Raw genomic sequence first — 24,619 nt, 5'->3', positions numbered from 1 at the left:
AGGTCACACAACACAGCTGACGTGGTCCCCAGGTCACACAACAGCTGACCAAGTGTTTAATAACCAGGAAGTATACTTTAGTGAAGGGGCCTGACGGCTGATTGGACAGCGCTTCGTATTCGTAGTCCTGAGGTTCCGGGTTCGATCCCCGGTGGAGGCGGAAACAAATGGGCAGAGTTTCTTTCACCCTGATGCGCCTATTCACCTAGCAGCAAATAGGTACCTAGGAGTTAGACAGCTGCTACGGACTGCTTCCTGGGGGATGTGTAACAAAAAGGAGGCCTGGCCGAGGACCGGGCCGCGGGGACGCTAAAGCCCCGAAATCATCTCAAGATAACCTCAAGATAGCATGGGATATAGACCGGAAGTGCCATGCAGGTGCATGTATACTGAGCAACGATGTATACTCTACGTGGAAGATGCCAGTTTACAGAAGACTGCTGTAAACCTACGATGGCCAGCCATTTTAGTTATAATTTATATAAATAAAAATGGAAATGTTCGTTTGTTCAAAATCGCTAATCTCTGAAAGTTCTTCACCGATTGCTTCGAAATGTTCACACAACGTTCCATTCATATACGAGCGTGTTTATATATACATACTCTATAGATGCCACACCTGTGACAGGTAAAAACGTTTTTTGGAAAAACAGCGCCATCTGTTGTACGAAAAAGCAACACACGCTGTACTAAATATGTTACAATTCCAATTTAATGTTTCCGATTGCATTAATAAATTGAATTTTCATAGATTTCGATTTATTTTCATATGACTTAATTATTTTGCGTGACATTGCATTGGAATTGCGCTGTGTTGTTTACCATACCGCTCATTTCAATAGTATAGTTTTTTTAATTGTTTTTCATTGTGTTTTGTTTAAATGTTCTTCTTATCTTTCAGTGATGGGAACATCAGATCATTTAATTTGATGTTCCCATTTTTCTGATGGGAACATCAGATCATTTGGGAATGCACTGGACGAGGGAGTGGGGAATGTTGGGAGGACGAGGGGACGAGGGAGTGGGGAATGTTGGGAGGACGAGGGGACGAGGGAGTGGGGAATGTTGGGAGGACGAGGGGACGAGGGAGTGGGGAATGTTGGGGAGGACGAGGGGACGGGGGGAGGGTCGCTGTGCCTCACAATGCGTATGTATTGTGAGCCACAGCAACGCGTGGCCGGGTGCAGCTAGGAAAAAAAACTGTACAGTAATAGTACAAATTTTATACATATTTGTATAGACAGCATGAGAAAGAAAATTAACAACTAGACCTTTCCTAGGTCTATAACAACATATACGCACTGATTAAGGCCGAGGATTGTATAGGATTGTTCATTTAGGAATAAAATAGGTTGTAGGCTGTGTCAGTTTTGCTGCACACTTTTGTTTTATTATGTGAAATGTTGACTTTTTTGGGGTCGTGGTACTGTAGAAATGTTGAGAACATGAGATGAATAATGTTGTATAAACTGGCCTTTGTTGTTATACATTAGTCCTCAACGCCACGTGGGTCTTAATTGGTGGCTCTGTTATCTTAGGAGAATTACGGGCTCACCATAGCCCGTGCTGCTCTGAACTTAGGTTTCAAGCAGCTTAATCTAGAACAACAACAACTTAGGAGTAAGTAATAGTCTTTTGTTATCACTTGTTATCAGAAAAAAACAATATATCACATTCACTTGTCACACCAATCATCAGGAAGAATTAGTCATGACATTAATGATATCAAAACAATTATAAACAATCAAATTACATTATTATGACGTCACTAGACTGTCAAACCAATTAGATGGCGGCTCAACTCTCGAATTATGACGTCACTCCAACATCACACCAATCAAAAGGTGTCTTACCGCGCGCATAGTGACGTCACTCAACTGTCAACCCAATCAGGAAGCATCTTAGTTCGAGACCAACGACGTCACTCAACTGTCACACCAATCAGGAGGCGGTTGAGCGCGTGACTCATTGGTTGGTCCCACCATTGAGCCAATTACCAACAAGGATCTGCTGCAGGATGCGTCATTTAACAATCAAACTGACCAATCGCTGGTCACTTTGTAGGGAGTTCCCAGCTTAACTACTCTTGTGTTATTAATATGTTTACCCTTGTTATACTCCACCACTCCCCCCCTCACTCCACCACCCCCCCCCTCACTCCACCACTCCCCCCCTCACTCCACCACTCCCCCCCTCACTCCACCACTCCCCCCCCTCACTCCACCACTCCCCCCTCACTCCACCACTCCCCCCTCACTCCACCACTCCCCCCCCTCACTCCTCCACTCCCCCCTCACTCCACCACTCCCCCCTCACTCCACCACTCCCCCCCCTCACTCCTCCACTCCCCCCTCACTCCACCACCCCCTCCCCCCTCACCCCACCACTCCCCCCCTCACTCCACCACTCCCCCCTCACTCCACCACTCCCCCCTCACTCCTCCACTCCCCCCTCACTCCTCCACTTCCCCCTCACTCCACCACCCCCTCCCCCCCCTCACTCCACCACTCCCCCCCTCACTCCACCACTCCCCCCTCACTCCACCACTCCCCCCTCACTCCACCTCTCCCCCCCTCACTCCTCCACTCCCCCCTCACTCCACCACTCCCCCCTCACTCCACCACTCCCCCCCCCTCATTCCTCCACTCCCCCCTCACTCCTCCACTCCCCCCCTCACTCCTTCACTCCCCTCTCACTCCTCCACTCCCCCTCACTCCACCACTCCCCTCCCTCACTCCACCGCTCCCCTCCCTCACTCCTCAACTCCCCCCTCACTCCTCCACTCCCCCCCTCACTCCCCCCTCACTCCTCCACTCCCCCCCTCACTCCTCTACTCCCCCTCACTCGTCCTCTCCCGCCCTCACTCCACCACTCCCCCCTCACTCCACCACTCCCCTCCCTCACTCCACCGCTCCCCTCCCTCACTCCTCCACTCTCCCCTCACTCCACCACTCCCCCCCCTCACTCCTCTACTCCCCCCCTCACTCGTCCTCTCCCCCCTCACTCCTCCACTCCCCTCTCATTCCACCACTCCCCCCTCACTCCACCACTCCCCCCTTACTCCTCCACTCCCCCCTCACTCCTCCACTCCCCCCTCATTCCACCACTCCCCCCTCACTCCACCAATCTCCCCCTCACTCCACCACTTCCCCCCCTCACTCCTCCACTCCCCCCTCACTCCACCTCTCCCCCTCACTCCTCCACTCCCCCTCACTCCTCCTCTCCCCCCTCACTCCTCCACTCCCCCCTCACTCCACCACTGCCCCCTCACTCCACCACTCCCCCCCTCACTCCACCACGCCCCCCTCACTCCACCACTCCCCCCTTACTCCTCCACTCCCCCCCTCACTCCTCCACTCCCTCCTTACTCCACCTCTCCCCCCTCACTCCTCCACTCCCCCCTCACTCCTCCACTCCCCCCTCACTCCTCCTCTCCCGCCCTCACTCCTAAACTCCCCCTCACTCCACTCCCCCCTCACTCCACCACTCCCCCCTCACTCCACCTCTCCACCTCACTCCTCCACTCCCCCCCTCACTCCTCCTCTCCCCCCTCACTCCTCCACTCCCCCCTCACTCCACCACTCCCCCCTCACTCCACCACTCCCCCCTTCACTCCACCACTCCCCCCTCACTCCACCACTTCCCCCTTACTCCTCTACTCCCCCCTCACTCCTCCACTCCCCCCTCACTCCACCTCTCCCCCCTCTCTCCTCCACTCCCCCCTCACTCCTCCTCTCCCGCCCTCACTCCTCCACTCCCCCCTCACTCCACAACTCCCCCCTCACTCCTCCACTCCCCCCCTCACTCCACCTCTCCCCCCTCACTCCTCCACTCCCCCCTCACTCCTCCTCTCCCCCCATCACTCCTCCACTCCCCCCTCATTCCTCCACTCCCCCCTCAATCCACCACTCCCCCCTCACTCCTCTACTCCCCCCTCACTCCTCCACTCCCCCCCCATCACTCCTCCACTCCCCGCTCATTCCTCCACTCTCCCCTCACTCCACCACTCCCCCCTCACTCCTCTACTCCCCCCTCACTCGTCCTCTCCCCCCTCACTCCTCCTCTCCTCCTCTCACTCCTCCACTCCCCCCTCACTCCACCACTCCCCCCTCACTCCACCACTCCCCCCTCACTCCTCCACTCCCCCCCTCACTCCACCACTCCCCCCCCTCACTCCTCCACTCCCCCCTCACTCCTCCACTCCCCCCTCATTCCTCCACTCTCCCCTCACTCCTTCACTCCCCCCCTCACTCCTCCACTCCCTCACTCCACCACTCCCCCCTTACTCCTCCACTCCCCCCCTCACTCCACCACTCCCCCCCTCACTCCACCTCTCCCCCCTCACTCCTCCACTCCCCCCTCACTCCTCCTCTCCCGCCCTCACTCCTCCACTCCCCGCTCACTCCACCACTCCCCCCTCACTCCACCACTCCCCCTTTCACTCCTCCACTCCCCCCTCACTCCTCCACTCCCTCCCATCACTCCTCCACTCCCCCCCATCACTCCTCCACTCCCCCCTCATTCCTCCACTCCCCCCTCAATCCACCACTCCCCCCCTCACTCCTCTACTCCCCCCTCACTCCTCCACTCCCCCCCCATCACTCCTCCACTCCCCGCTCATTCCTCCACTCTTCCCTCACTCCACCACTCCCCCCTCACTCCTCTACTCCCCCCCCCTCACTCGTCCTCTCCCGCCCTCACTCCTCTACTCCCCCCTCACTCCTCCACTCCCCCCTCACTCCACCACTCCCCCCTCACTCTTCTACTCCCCCCCTCACTCGTCCTCTCCCCCCTCTCTCCACCATTCCCCCCTCACTCCTCCAGTCCCCCCTCACTCCACCACTCCCCCCCTCACTCCTCCACTCCCCCCTCACTCCTCCACTCCCCCCTCACTCCTCCACTCCCCCTTCACTCCACCACTCCCCCCTCACTCTTCTACTCCCCCCTTCACTCGTCCTCTCCCCCCCCTCACTCCACCATTCCCCCCTCACTCCTCCAGTCCCCCCTCACTCCACCACTCCCCCCCTCACTCCTCCACTCCCTCACTCCACCACTCCCCCCTTACTCCTCCACTCCCCCCCTCACTCCTCCACTCCCCCCTCACTCCCTAGCCACCCTCTGCTTGACCTCTATCAAATGAGTCTCTCACAAGGTATCTTGCCAAAGAATTGGACACAAAGTCTCATAATACCAATTCCTAAACCTAACTCTCAAAAATTCAGACCCATTTCCCTTACATCTTGCATGTGTAAAGTCTTGGAGAGAATTGTTCTCAATCGTGTCATGTTTCAGGTCAAAGAAAAACTGGCCCCAAACCTATATGGGTTCATGCCCAAGTGTAGCACACAAACATGCTTTGCTGAATATTTTGTAAACTCCCAGATGGGACACAGGCAGCCTTTATTGACCTAAAGTCAGCTTTCGATGTAACGAATGGCGAAATAATATTAGAGCAACTTGCTGAATTTGGAATCAAAGGTAATCTTCTGAGTTGGATAAAGAGCTACCTATCCAACAGGCGTGCTAGTGTCCTATTTAAAGGAGTTAAAAGTACAAGAACAGATGCATTCGAACTAGGCACACCTCAAGGCGGTGTCCTAAGCCCTATGCTCTTCAATATACTTATGCACAAACTTATCCATGACATACCTGTACAACCTACGGAAACTGTTATATGTTATGTTGATGATATTTGTATTATAGCACACAGTAAACCAAGGCTACAAGTGTTACTTGATGCATTCTCCAAGAAAGTAGTAGAATGTGGCCTCATAATCTCTGTTGATAAAACAAGGGTTCTTATTCCCCATTCTCTTCATGCTAACTATACTATTAATGGAGTGCCCGTGGAGACTTGTGAGTCTTATAAATATCTTGGAGTCGAGGTTAATGATACAAATCTCATCAGCAACCTGCGTAAAAAACTTGTTGAGCGTCTTAAACCTCTCAGAACTCTTGTTGGCAAAGGATTTGGCATTAACATAAAATATGCTCGTAGTTTTTATATTGCCTTTATACGATCTGTTGTTGATTATTATGCCTTGCATCTTCTTAATTTTTCTCCTAAACAATTACAAGGCCGAGATGTAGTACAGAATGATGCCATGCGCATCATCCTGGGTTGTCCTAGAACTGTCAGAATTGTTAACATGAGAAAGGAACTAAACTTACCTTCCATTTACGAAAGAATAGTTCTACTTAGTACTATGTTTTGCGCCAAAACTTTGAAAAATAATGGTCCCCCCAGCTCTATTCAAATTAAATTGAGATCCATTCTAAACAATTCTGACTGTTCCCTCAATCCGCCGCAAAAAGCTCCCTACAGTGTGTGGCTCAGTTGTTGTGCCTATAATCTTCAGAAACTGAATGTATCTCTTAACCCTGATAAAACTGTTCACTATATTTCCCCTTGGAAAGATGTGGAGGTCTCTCTGCATTACACTCCCATCAGTGTAAAACAAATGTATAACACTGATATTTTGAGATGTATAACATTAGAAGCTATTGACAGTCATCTTCAAATTCTCAAACCGACTGAATCCTATGCCTTTACTGATGGCTCTGTGCAGTTAGGCACTGGTAGAACAGGTTGTGCATGTGCAGTGTATAAAGGGAATGAAATGATCATGACTAGTACACAGAGATTGAACAACTGGGCAAGCACGACACAGACCGAGCTATTGGGTATTTATCTAGCCACTGAATACCTTAAGCTCAATGGTGGTGGAGTTATTTTCTGTGACTCTAAAAGTGCTCTGCAGTCCTTAAATAACCCATCACAATGTATGTCGGAAGTAGCTTGTAATATTAAATGGAATGTAATTTTTGCCAATGATAATAATTCTTGTATAAAATTTGTGTGGATCCCATCCCATGTTGGAGTTGAAAAACATGACTTTGTAGATCAATTGGCCAATGAGGCTTGCAGGAAAGAAAACATTGATTATGACTTTGGACTATCTAATGCAGTTATTAGAAACATACAAATTAAAGAAATTAATTCAGATTTAGAAGAACTAAGAAATGCACAGAGACCTGAAAGCTGCAGTATTAAAAGTTATGACAAGTTTTGTAATAATAGGTATTTGTATGGTCAGCACAGTAACCGGACCAGGCAATGTGATGTAGTCATTGCGCGAATTCGCCTTGACTATAGACACATCTGGCAGGTTAGTGAGGCTGAGCCACTACCAGAATATTCAGATTGTAAACTCTGTGATAAACCTTTAATGCATTCACTAGAACACTATATTGATGAATGTGAAACCGTAAAGGACTTTAGACCTCCTGGCCTATTGTACCACCAACTGTGTAACTATTTTATTGACTCAGGTGTTCTGGACGACATCCTAACAATTTACCCAAAATTTGCTTGTCCATTTTAAAGAATGAAGAGCAATTTCTATTTATACTCTAAGCTGCATCACTTATGAACCCATCCCTGCCCTTGTGTGGCAGTGCACAATAGAAAGTTGTTGTCACATATCCACACATTAAAACATTGATTGTAACCGTGATATATATGTGCTTCAGCCTACAGTTTAGACCTATTGTCTTATGTATGACCCTCTGTCCTGCGTGACAGTGAATACTAGCATTAACCTCAATTTAATAAGACTATCAAAATCCTCAGATTAGGCAAAATTGTAATTAATTTTGTCAATAAAGATGTTAATAATAATAATCCATCCGTGCCTCCTTGTTCTGTTGCTGTTCAGGGTAAACATTTGCTCTGTTTCCACCTTGTCGATCCCTCTTAGTATTTTATACGTCTGTATCATGTCCTCCCTCTCCCTCCTTCTTTCTAACGTCGTCAGGTTTAGTTCCTTCAGTCTGTCTTCGTACCTCATCCCTCGCAGCTCCGAGACGAGTCTCGCTGCAAACTTCTGCACCTTTTCCAGCTTCCTCGTGTGTTGTTTAAGATGGGGGTCCAGGATGGTGCGGCATACTCGATCTAAGACTGGCCTCACATGGGCGGTATACAGTGATCTAAAAGCTTCCTTATGCAAGTTTCTGAAGAATGTTCTGACTTTTGTCAGCGTGGAGTATGCGGCTGACCTTATTCTGTTTACATGAGCCTCTGGAGTTAGGTTTGGTGATATGTCCACTCCCAGGTCTTTGTCTATAGTCGTTATAGGAAGGTAGTTTCTCTTCATCGTGTATTGGCCTTTCGGGCTCCTGACTCCTGATCCCATTTTCATCACCTTACATTTGTTGGTGTTGAACTCTAGCAGCCACTTCTCAGACCAGCTCTGCAGCATGCTATGTCATCTTGGAGAATCTTACAATCCTCATCTGTCTCAACCCTCTTCATTAGTTTTGTATCATCTGCAAACATTGATTTAAAAGACTCAAGATTAAAAAATGAGGAATAGTATGGGTCCCAGCACCGCTCCTTGAGGCACCCCGCTTGTTACTCTACGCCAGTCCGACTCCTCGCCCCTCACTGTCACTCTCTGGCACCTGTCTGTCAGGTAATTCCTTACCTATGAGTGTGCGTTTCCATCTACTCCCGCCTGTCTTTAAAATTTGTATAATAATCTTCTGTGTGGTACTGTATCAAAGGCTTTTTGGCAGTACAGAAATATGCAATCTATCCTTCCTTCTCTGTCTTGCCTTATTTTCGTTACCTGCTCATGAAACTCCAGGAGGTTCGTCAGGCATGATCTCCCTGCTCTAATGCCGTGTTGTTGTTTACTTACAAACCTAATTCTTTCTTGGTGTGCAACATACTTATCATTCTTTCAAGTACTTTGTAAGGGCGAGACTGTTCGTGAGTGGCACTGGTCTGCAGGTAAGTATCTCTTTGTCTCCTTTCTTGTAGATTGACATCAGATTTGCCTTCTTCCAGCAGCAGGGCAATTTCCCCCCTGTGTAAGTGACTCATTATAGATTAGTGCTAGAGGTATGCTGAGGGTCTGTGCTGCTTCTTTTACCATCCATGGTGATACTCTACCCGGCCCAGTAGCTTTAGTTACATCCAGTGATGATAGCTGTAGTCTTACTTCCTCCGATGTTACCTTATTCAACATTTAGTGGTTTCTCATCAGGGGCTGCTTCCTCATACAGCTCCGGGAGGTGTTCAGGCTCAGTAGTGGACACTCCATACAAGCTGGCATTGAGCTCCTCACACATTTCTTTATCCTTTTCTGTATACTGGCCTCCCATTTTTTGTAACCTGGTCACTTGGTCATTCACTGTCATTTTCCTTCTTATATGGCTATGTGTGAGTTTTGGTTGATTCTTTGCTCTGGAGGCAATATCATTGCCATAATTTCCTTCAGCTAATCTTCTAATATTTATGGAGTCATTACTGGCCCTGTTGCATTTATTACGGTTTACCTCTGTCCTTTGCCGTCTGTATTTCCTCCACTCCCTCCTGCTCTTTATTTTCATTTCCTGGCACTGTCTATTGACCCCACGGGTCATTATATGCCCTCCAACCCTTGCCCTTAATGGTGGCATGAACCTCTCTTCTGCCTCTTTACTGCTCAGTTTGACTGGGTTCATCATTTCCTGGACCGTCTTCCCTGCCAGTACACACTCCCAGACACTCTCTTACTTTCATGGTGTTTCTTGGTTATGTCTACTCTCCCTTCCCTGACTCCTTGTCTGGTGTGAGTGCGGCCGTGTGGTGTGACACCAGCACACAATGCTCACTTCCTCCTACTGGTATTTCTTGCTCGAAGTTCTCGGAGTATTTACGGGAGACATCTCCCGTCACGCAGGGTACAGTCGCACCTCCACAGATCTCCAGTATCATCTATTGATACTGGTGATGGCTCAAAAGGGCCACCACTTACGGGCTATTCATGCCCGTGCCACCTTTTGGGTGGCTTAATCTTCATCACTCAATCAATCGGAGTATTCCTCAGTGTGGATGAAGATATGGTCAAGTAAGCTTGGTGTATCTCCTCCCCTTTCTCTTGTGTCCTCCTTTGCATGTTGTGATAAGAAGTTTCTTTGCATAACTTCCACTAATTTCGCTCCCCACGTTTCTTCCCCACCATGAAGATTTCTGGATTCCCAGTCAATCTCTCCATGATTTAGGTCCCCCATGACTAGGAGTTTAGCTCTGATTCAGTGTGCCACTGTTGCTGTTCTCTTCAGTGCCTCTATGCTTGCTTTGTTGTTGTCGTTAAATTGCTGCCTGGGTCTTGTGTTGTTTACCAGGGGGGGAGTTGTAAATTACCAGCACCAATCCTTTCTCACTGGTAATTTCCTAGGCTCCGTCATCAAGCGGATTTATCAAAATAACACAAACTTAGTCACTGTCCAATGTTTGGGCAGTAATAAGGTGACTTATAAACACCTGCCAGAACACTACCACTTTTTTGGCGGTAAATCACTGTTTCTAAATAAAAGCCGTTTTCCTAACAGTTAACTCGTGTAATTTTAAGTCGACTCGTGTAGTCGTTCGTGAAGTTCGTCTTCCCTCCGCCATTCCGCAAGTCGCTGAAGTCGTTCTGCTAGAAGATAATCCGTTGAGTCGTTACTGAAGCTCGCCTTCCCTTAGCCAGTCAGCGCCTGCCACACTGAGGTCGTTCGTGTAAACAATAACCTTTGTAGCCGTTCGTGAACCTCGACTCTCCTCATCTAATTCACGTCAAGCTGATAATTATCAGCTTGACTACGGCCTATGTCTAAAATATATACCGCGGGTGCCTGGGAATTGATGGTATTTGGGTGTGATCAGAGGATGATTAATGTGAACTGTCAGTAGTAATGAAAGAGGCGGTGGTCGTCGAAATTAGGATTCCATGTTAAATATGAGTTTGTGCACGTGTGTGTGGGGGGTGGGGGGGGAGAGGGAGAGGGAGGGAGGGAGAGAGAGTGAGAGAGAGAGAGAGAGAGAGAGAGACTGAGACAGAGATAGACAAACTTGCTATAAATTATTTATTATTAACATGTTTATTGATAAAATTAATAAAAATTTTGCCTAATCTGATGATTTCAATTAAGTCTTATTAAAGTGAGGATAATGCTGGTATTCACTGTCACGCAGGACAGAGGGTCATACACAAGACAATAAGTCTACACTGTAGGCTGAAGCACATATATATACCATGGTTACAATCAATGTTTTAATGTATGAATGTGTGAAAACAACTTTCTACTGTGCACTGCCACACAAGGGCAGGGATGGGTTCATAAGTGATGCAGCTTAGAAGTAATATAAATAAAAATTGTTCTTCATTCTTTAAAATGGACAAGCAAATTTCGGATATATTGTTAGGATGTCGTCCAGAACACCTGAGTCAATGAAATAGTTACACAGTTGGTGGTACAAGAGGCCAGGAGGTCTAAAGTCCTTTACGGTTTCACATTCAACAATATAGTGTTCTAGTGAATGCATTAAAGGTTTATCACAGAGTTTACAATCTGAGTATTCTGGTAGTGGCTCAGCCTCACTAACCTGCCAGATGTGTATATAGCCAAGGCGAATTACCACAATGACTACATCACATTGCCTGGCCCGGTTACTGTGCTGATCATACAAATATCTATTATTACAAAACTTGTCATAAATTTTAATAACTATTTTATACAATAATTATTTTCATTGGCCAAAAATTACATTCCATTTAATATTACAAGCTACTTCCGACATACATTGTGATGGGTTATTTAAGGACTGCAGAGCACTTTTAGAGTCACAGAATATCACTCCACCACCATTGAGCTTAAGGTATTCAGTGGCTAGATAAATACCCAATAGCTCGGTCTGTGTCGTGCTTGCCCAGTTGTTCAGTCTCTGTGTACTAGACATGATCATTTCATTCCCTTTAAACACTGCACATGCACAACCTGTTCTACCAGTGCCTAACTGCACAGAGCCATCAGTAAAGGCATAGGATTCAGTTGGTTTGAGAATTTGAAGATGACTGTCAATAGCTTCTAATGTTATACATCTCAAAATGTCAGTGTTATACATTTGTTTTACTCTGATGAGTGTATAATGCAAAGAGACCTGTACATCTTTCCAAAGGGGGAATATAGTGAACAGTTTTATCAGCATTAAGAGACACATTCAGTTTCAGAAGATTATAGGCACAACAACTGAGCCACACACTGTAAGGAACTTTTTGCGGCGGATTGAGGGAACAGTCAGAATTGTTTAGAATGGATCTCAATTTAATTTGAATAGAGCTGGGGGGACCATTATTTTTCAAAGTTTTGGCGCAAAACATTGTACTAAGTTGAACTATTCTTTCGTAAATGGCAGGTAAGTTTAGTTCCTTTCTCATGTTAACAATTCTGACAGTTCTAGGACAACCCAGGATGATGCGCATGGCATCATTCTGTACTACATCTAGGCCTTGTAATTGTTTAGGAGAAAAGTTAAGAAGATGCAAGGCATAATAATCAACAACAGATCCTATAAAGGCAATATAAAAACTACGAGCATATTTTATGTTAATGCCAAATCCTTTGAGTTTCGAGAGGTTTAAGACGCTCAACAAGTTTTTACTCACTATAAACATATAAAATGATCCAATACTGGCCATAAAGCTCACGTCTAACATGGCTAACCATAACAATGAACCAAGTAAGACTGTTGTGTAAAGTGTGTACGTAAACGGTACACCAATACAGTCATGTCCGCACATTATACATTGCACATTCATCGTCAAAACCACCAACGGACAATTACAGAAGTAGTATACATAGCTCGTCACATTCACGTTCTCTATCCATGGTTAAGACGGAACAAACCACTGTCTATCCGTGGCGGACAGAAGCATGTAATACTTCCCGACAGCCTTCACAACAAGAGCCACGAGGCTAGGAGGCCGCGCCGCCCCGGCCATAACTCCACAACAAAGAATGATAATTGAGAGTTGTGGGAGTTACAGGAGCCGACGACGGGCCTATTTGTCTATATTATGTACCCGGGGGCAGGAGATGGGAGGTCCCCCAAGACTATGCCTCTAACAGTTAACTTCACTCCATTTATTATGTATCCTGTACTCGTCCTGTGGGGGGTGGTGGGCCCTGTACTCGTCCTGTGGGGGGGTAGTGGGCCCTGTACTCGTCCTGTGGGGGGTGGTGGGCCCTGTACTCGTCCTGTGGGGGGGTAGTGGGCCCTGTACTCGTCCTGTGGGGGGTGGTGGGCCCTGTACTCGTCCTGTGGGGGGGTAGTGGGCCCTGTACTCGTCCTGTGGGGGGGTAGTGGGCCCTGTACTCGTCCTGTGGGGGGGGGGTAGTGGGCCCTGTACTCGTCCTGTGGGGGGGTAGTGGGCCCTGTACTCGTCCTGTGTGGGGGGGGGTAGTGGGCCCTGTACTCGTCCTGTGTGGGGGGGGGGGGTAGTGGGCCCTGTACTCGTCCTGTGGGGGGGGGTAGTGGGCCCTGTACTCGTCCTGTGTGGGGGGGGGGGTAGTGGGCCCTGTACTCGTCCTGTGGGGGGTAGTGGGCCCTGTACTCGTCCTGTGGGGAGTGGTGGGCCCTGTACTCGTCCTGTGGGGGGGGGGGTGGGGGGCCCTGTACTCGTCCTGTGGGTGACAGTGGACCCTGTACTCGTCCTGTGGGGAGTGGTGGGCCCTGTACTCGTCCTGTGGGGGGGTGGTGGGCCCTGTACTCGTCCTGTGGGGAATGGTGGGCCCTGTACTCGTCCTGTGGGGGGTGGTGGGCCCTGTACTCGTCCTGTGGGGAGTGGTGGGCCCTGTACTCGTCCTGTGGGTGACAGTGGACCCTGTACTCGTCCTGTGGGGGGGTAGTGGACCCTGTACTCGTCCTGTGGGGGGTAGTGGACCCTGTACTCGTCCTGTGTGGGGTGGTAGGCCCTGTACTCGTCCTGTGGGTGACTGGACCCTGTACTCGTCCTGTGGGGAGTGGTGGGCCCTGTACTCGTCCTGTGGGGGGTGGTGGGCCCTGTACTCGTCCTGTGGGGGGTAGTGGACCCTGTACTCGTCCTGTGGGGGGTAGTGGACCCTGTACTCGTCCTGTGGGGGGTGGTGGGCCCTGTACTCGTCCTGTGGGGGGTAGTGGACCCTGTACTCGTCCTGTGGGGGGTAGTGGGCCCTGTACTCGTCCTGTGGGGGGTAGTGGGCCCTGTACTCGTCCTGTGGGGGGTAGTGGGCCCTGTACTCGTCCTGTGGGGGTAGTGGACCCTGTACTCGTCCTGTGGGGGGTAGTGGGCCCTGTACTCGTCCTGTGGGGGGTAGTGGACCCTGTACTCGTCCTGTGGGGGGTAGTGGGCCCTGTACTCGTCCTGTGGGGGGTAGTGGGCCCTGTACTCGTCCTGTGGGGGGTAGTGGACCCTGTACTCGTCCTGTGGGGGGTAGTGGACCCTGTACTCGTCCTGTGGGGGGTAGTGGACCCTGTACTCGTCCTGTGGGGGGTAGTGGACCCTGTACTCGTCCTGTATTGTCCTGTGTGTATTAGTAGTATGTGTATTATCCTGTGTATTTCTAGGTCTAGGCCTACCCTAATAGGCCTTGGAACTTAACCCTAATTTTTATAGTGAAAAATTTAAAAATTACAGAACCATGTATGATTTTGTCTTATATAGCCTAGTTAAAAAACAAAAAACAAAATATCCTTCATAACGATCATTTTCTCAAGTTAGCATCGTTCATGTGTATATTATAGATGTATAATGAGTGTATTTGTGTATTTATAGACAGTAAATCGGCGTCGTAGTATGAATTTATGAATGGCTTACAGTGTAGAATTGCGAATTTTACCCCCCCCCCACCCTATGGTGAGAGAGAAGTCGAAGTCAAAGTCGAAGTCAAGGGCACGAACACGGGGCCGGTTCAGTTGTTCTATATTACCTCATGACGTCTTCAACTATCGTCTGAATGTTGATCATTTCGACTACTGATATTTTCAGGCATTGCAAGGCGTTTTATTACATGTTTTTAAAGACAGATTTCGAACACATGTAGACCTTCCTAAGGTGTTATACCGCGGTTTACTTGAGATAAGGTAGACCCAGAGATAGTGGGTTACATACATGTTTGAACTGGCAAATTGTCTAATTGCTTTGTTTCGTGCGAGGCTTTTCAGAGCATCCAGAGGTCTTGGGAGGAGGCTGCTTGGGTCATCAATTGCCAGGTGAGGCTCGTGGGTGCATCAATGATGTGAGTTTGCGTCACTAAAGAGAAAGTAAATGTTGTGGCCGGAGTCATCAACATTAATGAAGCAGAAGGTGGCGACCACACCAGGCTAACATGTGGAGGTGGGGCTCTCCCCCCCCCCTCTCTCTCTCTCTCTCTATCCGTCTCTCTATTTTTCCCCCCTCTCACTCTCTCTCTCTCTCTCCGTCTCTCCGTCTCTCTCTCTCTCTCTCTCTCTCTCTCTCTCTCTCTCTCTCTCTCTCTCTCTCTCTCTCTCTCTCTCTCTCTCTCTCTCTCTCTCTCTCTCTCTCTCTCTCTCTCTCTCTCTGTCTCTCTCTCTCTCTCTCTCTCTTCGTCTCTCTCTCTCTCTCTCTCTCTCTCTCTCTCTCTCTCTCTCTCTCTCTCTCTCTCTCTCTCTCTCTCTCTCTCTCTCTCTCTTCTCTCTCTGTCTCTCTCTCTTCTCTCTCTCTCTCTCTCTCTCTCTCTCTCTCTCTCTCTCTCTCTCTCTCTCTCTCTCTCTCTCTCTCTCTCTCTCTCTCTCTCTCTCTCTCTCTCTCTCTCTCTCTCTCTCTCGTCTCTCTCTCTCTCTCTCTCTCTCTCTCGTCTCTCTCTCTCTCTCTCTCTCTCTCTCTCTCTCTCTCTCTCTCTCTCTCTCTCTCTCTCTCTCTCTCTCTCTCTCTCTCTCTCTCTCTTCGTCTCTCTCTCTCTCTCTCTCTCTCTCTCTCTCTCTCTCTCTCTCTCTCTCTCTCTCTCTCTCTCTCTCTCTCTCTCTCTTCGTCTCTCTCTCTCTCTCTCTCTCTCTCTCTCTCTCTCTCTTCGTCTCTCTCTCTCTCTCTCTCTCTCTCTCTCTCTCTCTCTCTCTCTCTCTCTCTTCGTCTCTCTCTCTCTCTCTCTCTCTCTCTCTCTCTCTCTCTCTCTTCGTCTCTCTCTCTCTCTCTCTCTCTCTCTCTCTCTCTCTCTCTCTCTCTCTCTCTCTCTCTCTCTTCGTCTCTCCCTCTCTCTCCGGGTCTCCAACTTTTTTTTTATATTATTATATATACATGCAAGGCATGCGAATAAGTACAATAAAACATAATACAAAAAATCCAAAAGTAAACAAAGCAACTCACAAAATGAGCGGCGTGAAGGGCCTACAACAATACATAAACACGTACTACAAGCACACCGTTGGACAAACACAATACACAATACACAGCAACATTACATAAGGCCAAATAAGAACAGGAAAGGAAATACATAAAAAGAAACAAGCATAAAGGAACATGAACAATAACAGGCAGGGACAGCCAAGCAGCCCGAAGGCCATTCAACAAAATACAAACAAGCGCATAAATATTATTTTTTTTGTTATTTTTACATGCAAGCATGCAAGGAAAGACAATAAATTACAATAAAAACAACATAGGAAACATTGTAAAACAAAACAAAAAACCACCGGCCTCACCACAAACAAAGACACAGGCACAAGTACATAATACAATTGGGCAAACAAACAGCCAGAGGGGCACTCAGCATTACATACAGCAAAAAAAAAAAAAAAAAAAGGAAATCAGTGGACATACTTGCCCGGGAAAATGGCCCTCGGGAACCGTACATTGACCGCTTCCCAGAGCAGCCACAGCCAAGGGTCTTGTTCATCCTCCCGGGACGCCATAACATCCGGAACCCTGGCAACAAACACCCGCAAACAGGGGACCCAGACGGTAGTACTGACAAGGCGAGTAACCGCTACTTGACTCCACACGCAGGGAACCTGCCCACAATAAAAGTCCTCCGGGCTGTCAGACAACAATAACCCGGCAATCTCTGCCCAGACATCCGGCGGCATCACAGACGCCGGCAACACATCCTCCATGTCCCCAATGCACACCATCACAAGAGCGTACCTGACACAGGGCACCCGCGGCCACGGGCACACCACCAGATGACTGCAGGGAACCTGAACGGCGCGCATCCCTCCACAATGTCACTACCAGGCCATGCCCAGCACCAACAACCACACCATCCCTGGCAGCAGAAGCCACCACCCCCCCCACTGCGGAGAGTCTCTGGGCAGAGAAGGAACCGAAGGCACTTCGGAGACACGGGCACCAGCACCAACAGGCACATGAACCTCCGCCACCACTAACTGCGGAGTCAAAGACGCAGCCAGACCCACACTGTCAACACCCAAAGACCCACAGTCACTGAATTCACCAACATCGGCCCAGGCAGCAGACGAACGCCGGGAACGTTTGGGCTCCGGCCGGACATCGTCAGAGCCGGAAGCGGACCCAGAAACACGGATACCACTAGCCGGACGAACCGACGCCCAACGCAGAACGGCAGCAGCCTCTACCACAGGGGGAACCAGGCCACACACAGCAGGAGGCTTCGCAGCCACCCCAGCACCCAGCACAGCCGGGACCCGAGGCACGGACACAGGGCCAGGCGCAGCAGCTGAAGACGAGGGAGAAGACGGCGACGCCTCACAATGAGCACCAGGAAGGCCCACGGGAGCAGTGGGGGCAGTGTCAGGAGCAGGGAGACCATCCGATGGCACCGCAATCCCCGGAGGAAGATTCTCAACAACCGGAGGAATGTCGGGCGATGCAGGGGGGGCCGCAGCAGCCGGGACGTGCACCTCCTCATCCCCGGAGTCCCCGTTCTGAGGGAGCGGCGGGAAATCCTCCTCATGGAACAAATTGACAGGAGCAGCAGGGGGGCCTCAGAGCACCTGGCAGCTTGATGCTCTAACAGGCCACACCAGAAACAGGTACAGGGTTGCCGGGCATAATACACCCAGAGGTAGTAACCCATAAGCCGGATAGAAGATGGTATATCCGACCGCAGACGCATCCCCAAGGTACGAATGTTCGTCCGCCTTCCAGCATACCTCCCCGAGGAGAGCGTGTTCACCTGCATGCTGACAACAGCACCATACCTCCCGAAGTAACGCCGGAGGAGGTCTTCAGGGAACTCCACGGGCACCCCATGGACACTGTCATAAGTCAGGGCACCACTGCGGTCCGAAATCGCCACAGAGCCGGCATCATCTGACAACGGCAACGTACGCCCCTCGTACCGACGGAGGAAATCCCGGTACTCCTCCTCCCTCACGAACTTGAAAACAACCCGGTGGGCTGTAACAAGCTCAACACCATAGATAGCTTCCACCAGGATACGAAGCATATCACACATCGCCATCTCGATGTCCGTATATCCAGCCTTACAAGTTAACTCCAGGCCCACAGAGTTCACACGCACAGCAGGGGGAAGATGGCCTCCCATGTCAGAACCACCACGTCAACACGCAGCCAGACAGCAACAAAACTGGGAGGGCAGAGACGCCCACACCACCTGGCGACCAAAATGGCAAACAACCCCAACAGCCAGGGAGGGTCGGCAAGACGGCCTCACTCCACAGCTGCCAGGGCCGGACACCTCTGGGTCTCCAACTAATGGAGTCATGGTGGCGCGAACAGGTAGCAGACATGCAAGGAGTCCCTGTTGCGCTGTTGTAAAACACTCGCCCGACGCTTCGAGAGCGCCTGGGTTCGTATCCTGGTCGGGAAGGATTGACTGGGTGCCAATCCCTATCTAAAGCCTCTGTTTACCCAACAGTAAAATGAGTACCTGGTATCTATATATATATATATATATATATATATGCTGACAACATATTATATATATATATATATATATTATTAAATATGACCGAAAAAGTAAGATTAATAATTCTAACACGAATTTTCTCAATCTTTCGTACATTTCTTTTCACTGTTGGAGGTAAATCAAAAATCAATTCTCCAAAATTCATTTTTATTTCTAGTCTGACGCGACACGAGCGCGTTTCGTAAAACTTATTACATTTTCAAAGACTTTAGTTCACAAATACACAACTGAATAGAACTTACGCATCTCCGATTTTATATCTACATTTGAGTGAGGTGGAAGGGGTGATGTGGCATTAACACAAGACAGAACAAGAGGTGGCATTAATAGGGTATTAATTTCATCAACACAAGACAGAACAAGAGGTGGCATTAATAGGGTATTAATTTCATCAACACAAGACAGAACACGAAACAATGGGTATTGAATAGAAGTGTTTGTAGAAAGCCTATTGGTCCATATTTCTTGATGCTTCTATATTGGAGCGGAGTCTTGAGGTGGGTAGAATATAGTTGTGCAATAATTGGCTGTTGATTGCTGGTGTTGACTTCTTGATGTGTAGTGCCTCGCAAACGTCAAGCCGCCTGCTATCGCTGTATCTATCGATGATTTCTGTGTTGTTTACTAGGATTTCTCTGGCGATGGTTTGGTTGTGGGAAGAGATTATATGTTCCTTAATGGAGCCCTGTTGCTTATGCATCGTTAAACGCCTAGAAAGAGATGTTGTTGTCTTGCCTATATACTGGGTTTTTTGGAGCTTACAGTCCCCAAGAGGGCATTTGAAGGCATAGACAACGTTAGTCTCTTTTAAAGCGTTCTGTTTTGTGTCTGGAGAGTTTCTCATGAGTAGGCTGGCCGTTTTTCTGGTTTTATAGTAAATCGTCAGTTGTATCCTCTGATTTTTGTCTGTAGGGATAACGTTTCTATTAACAATATCTTTTATGACCCTTTCCTCCGTTTTATGAGCTGTGGAAAAGAAGTTCCTGTAAAATAGTCTAATAGGGGGTATAGGTGTTGTGTTAGTTGTCTCTTCAGAGGTTGCAAGGCTTTTCACTTTCCTTCTTATGATGACTTCGACGAAACCATTGGAGAAGCCGTTATTGACTAGGACCTGCCTTACCCTACAGAGTTCTTCGTCGACTTGCTTCCATTCTGAGCTGTGGCTGAGAGCACGGTCGACATATGCGTTAACAACACTCCTCTTGTACCTGTCTGGGCAGTCGCTGTTGGCATTTAGGCACATTCCTATGTTCGTTTCCTTAGTGTAGACTGCAGTGTGGAAACCTCCGCTCTTTTCCATGACTGTTACATCTAGAAAGGGCAGCTTCCCATCCTTTTCCATCTTGTAAGTGAAACGCAGCATGGAACTCTGCTCAAATGCCTTGAGCAGAGTAGCAGAGCAGAGCAGAGCCATGCAACCTCTGAAGAGACAACTAACACAACACCTATACCCCCTATTAGACTATTTTACAGGAACTTCTTTTCCACAGCTCATAAAACGGAGGAAAGGGTCATAAAAGATATTGTTAATAGAAACGTTATCCCTACAGACAAAAATCAGAGGATACAACTGACGATTTACTATAAAACCAGAAAAACGGCCAGCCTACTCATGAGAAACTCTCCAGACACAAAACAGAACGCTTTAAAAGAGACTAACGTTGTCTATGCCTTCAAATGCCCTCTTGGGGACTGTAAGCTCCAAAAAACCCAGTATATAGGCAAGACAACAACATCTCTTTCTAGGCGTTTAACGATGCATAAGCAACAGGGCTCCATTAAGGAACATATAATCTCTTCCCACAACCAAACCATCGCCAGAGAAATCCTAGTAAACAACACAGAAATCATCGATAGATACAGCGATAGCAGGCGGCTTGACGTTTGCGAGGCACTACACATCAAGAAGTCAACACCAGCAATCAACAGCCAATTATTGCACAACTATATTCTACCCACCTCAAGACTCCGCTCCAATATAGAAGCATCAAGAAATATGGACCAATAGGCTTTCTACAAACACTTCTATTCAATACCCATTGTTTCGTGTTCTGTCTTGTGTTGATGAAATTAATACCCTATTAATGCCACCTCTTGTTCTGTCTTGTGTTGATGAAATTAATACCCTATTAATGCCACCTCTTGTTCTGTCTTGTGTTAATGCCACATCACCCCTTCCACCTCACTCAAATGTAGATATAAAATCGGAGATGCGTAAGTTCTATTCAGTTGTGTATTTGTGAACTAAAGTCTTTGAAAATGTAATAAGTTTTACGAAACGCGCTCGTGTCGCGTCAGACTAGAAATAAAAATGAATTTTGGAGAATTGATTTTTGATTTACCTCCAACAGTGAAAAGAAATGTACGAAAGATTGAGAAAATTCGTGTTAGAATTATTAATCTTACTTTTTCGGTCATATTTAATAATATATGTCTACAGGAAAGACTGCTACCAAAATATACTAATATATATATATATATATATATATATATATATATATATATATATATATATATATATATATATATATATATATATATATATATATATATATATATATGTCGTACCTAGTAGCAAGAACGCACTTCTCAGCCTACTATGCAAGGCCCGATTTGCCTAATAAGCCAAGTTTTCATGAATTAGTTGTTTTTCGACTACCTAACCTACCTAACCTAACCTAACTTTTTTGGTTACCTAACCTAATCTAACCTATAAAGATAGGTTAGGTAGGGTTGGTTAGGTTCGGTCATATATCTACGTTAATTTTAACTCCATTAAAAAAAAATTGACCTCATACATAATGAAATGGGTAGCTTTATCATTTCATAAGAAAAAAATTTGAGAAAATATATTAATTCATGAAAACTTGGCTTATTACGCAAATTGGGCCTTGCATAGTAGGCTGATAAGTGCGTTCTGGCTACTAGGTACGACATATATATATATATATATATATATATATATATATATATATATATATATATATATATATATATATAATGTGCTTGCCAGCGGCTGTACAGAAATGTAACAACTCTTGTATACGTAAATAAATAAATACAAATACAAATATGAGGAGCCGAATAGGTATATTAGGCATAGGCCTTTGTCAGGAGGCCTAGTCAGAGACTGGGCCGCGGGGACATTGATCCCCGGAATCAACGCAAAGTTGACGTTACACCTTACTTATCTCACTTAATCTAGCCTAAATTATTCTATCCTAACTGGTCTATCCTGAGCTATCCTGGTCTATCTTGGTCCATCCTGAGCTATCCAGGTCCATCCTGAGCTATCCAGCTCTATCCTGAGCTATCCCGGTCTATCCTGAGCTATCTTTGTCTATTCTGGTCTATCCTGACCTATCCTGGTCTATCCTGAGCTATCTTTGTCTATCCTGGTCTATCCTGAGCTATCCTGGTCTATCCTGAGCTATCTTTGTCTATCCTGGTCTATCCTGAGCTATCCTGGTCTATCCTAAGCTATCCTGGTCTATCCTGAGCTATCCTAAGCACTCCTGAGCTATCCTGAGTTATCCTGGTCTATCCTGAGCTATCCTGGTCTATCCTGGTCTACCCTGAGCTATCCTGGTCTATCCTAAGCTATCCTGGTCTATCCTGAGCTATCCTGGTATATCCTAAGCTATCCTGAGCTATCCTGGTCTATCCTGAGCTATCCTGGTATATCCTAAGCTATCCTGGTCTATACTGAGCTATCCTGGTCTATCCTGAGCTATCCTGGTATATCCTAAGCTATCCTGGTCTATCATGGTCTATCCTGGTCTATCCTGGTCTATCCTGAGCTATCCTGAGCTATCCTGGTCTATCCTGGTCTATCCTGGTCTATCCTGAGCTATCCTGGTCTATCATGGTCTATCCTGGTCTATCCTGGTCTATCCTGAGCTATCCTGGTCTATCCTGAGCTATCCTGGTCTATCCTGGTCTATCCTGAGCTATCCTGGTTTATCATGGTCTATCCTGGTCTATCCTGGTCTATCCTGAGCTATCCTGAGCTATCCTAGTCTATCCTGAGCTATCCTAAGCTATCCTGAACTATCGTGAGCTATCCTGGCCTATCCAAACCGAGCCTAATCTATCAATTTCTCAAACATTAAGACTATCAGTTTGGATCCCAACGAGGAATCATTCTGAAATTTCGATGCCACGTACGTGCGACCCCTTATATAATATGCAGCGCAAGTTTGAATCATTTAAAATCAGCAAACGGAACTGGAGAAAGTTCATCTACGTGCCTCCAGTTGTCTTAGAGCAGAGAGAAGGAGTTATGGACCTTATGTCTCTGGCAGAAAAAAGTAACAGTGGACATGATCACGGTGTACACAATACTAAGGGGAATCGATAATATGAGGCGAGAATATGTGTGGGATACGAACAGTGAGGCACAGAGGTGGAAGCAGACACTACACAGTGGTGGTGGTGGTGGTGTAAGCAGACACCACACAGTGGTGGTGGTGGTGTAAGCAGACACTACACAGTGGTAGTGGTGGTGTAAGCAGACACTACACAGTGGTGGTGGTGGTGGTGTAAGCAGACACCACATAGTGGTGGTGGTGGTGTAAGCAGACACCAACACAGTGGTGGTGGTGTTGTAAGCAGACACTACACAGTGGTGGTGGTGGTGTAAGCAGACACCACAGTGATGGTGGTGGTGTAAGCAGACACCAACACAGTGGTGGTGGTGTTGTAAGCAGACACTACACAGTGGTGGTAGTGGTGTAAGCAGACACTACACAGTGGTGGTGGTGGTGTAAGCAGACACTACACAGTGGTGGTGGTGGTGTAAGCAGACACTACACAGTGGTGGTGGTGGTGGTGTAAGCAGACACCAACATAGTGGTGGTGTTGTAAGCAGACACTACACAGTGGTGGTGGTGGTGGTGTAAGCAGACACCACAGTGATGGTGGTGGTGTAAGCAGACACCACAGTGATGGTGGTGGTGTAAGCAGACACCAACATAGTGGTGGTGGTGGTGTTGTAAGCAGACACTACACAGTGGTGGTGGTGGTGGTGTAAGCAGACACTACACAGTGGTGGTGGTGGTGTAAGCAGACACTACACAGTGGTGGTGGTGGTGTAAGCAGACACTACACAGTGGTGGTGGTGGTGGTGTAAGCAGACACCAACATAGTGGTGGTGGTGGTGGTGTAAGCAGACACCAACATAGTGGTGGTGGTGGTGGTGTAAGCAGACACCAACATAGTGGTGGTGGTGGTGGAAGCAGACACTACACAGTGGTGGTGGTGGAAGCAGACACCAGATAGTGATAGTGGGAGCAGACACCAGATAGTGATAGTGGGAGCAGACACCAGATAGTGATAGTGGGAGCAGACACCAGATACTGATAGTGGGAGCAGACACCAGATAGTGATAGTGGGAGCAGACACCAGATAGTGATAGTGGGAGCAGACACCAGACAGTGATAGTGGGAGCAGACACCAGATACTGATAGTGGGAGCAGACACCAGATAGTGATAGTGGGAGCAGACACCAGATACTGATAGTGGGAGCAGACACCAGATAGTGATACTGGGAGCAGACACCAGATACTGATAGTGGGAGCAGACACCAGATAGTGATACTGGGAGCAGACACCAGATACTGATAGTGGGAGCAGACACCAGATAGTGATACTGGGAGCAGACACCAGATACTGATAGTGGGAGCAGACACCAGATAGTGATACTGGGAGCAGACACCAGATACTGATAGTGGGAGCAGACACCACATAGTGATACTGGGAGCAGACACCACATAGTGGTGGGTTAAGCAGACACCACCGCACCAAGCTGCACACCACCACGACGTGACAGGAAGACAGGAGGTGGGCTCCGACACACTAACCCCCACACAAAACACCCGGGAATGTACAGAATCACTGCTCGT

Source organism: Procambarus clarkii, chromosome 40, assembly GCF_040958095.1.
Source record: "Procambarus clarkii isolate CNS0578487 chromosome 40, FALCON_Pclarkii_2.0, whole genome shotgun sequence".
Taxonomy (NCBI): domain Eukaryota; kingdom Metazoa; phylum Arthropoda; class Malacostraca; order Decapoda; family Cambaridae; genus Procambarus; species Procambarus clarkii.
Note: the sequence above shows the minus strand (reverse complement) of the source record.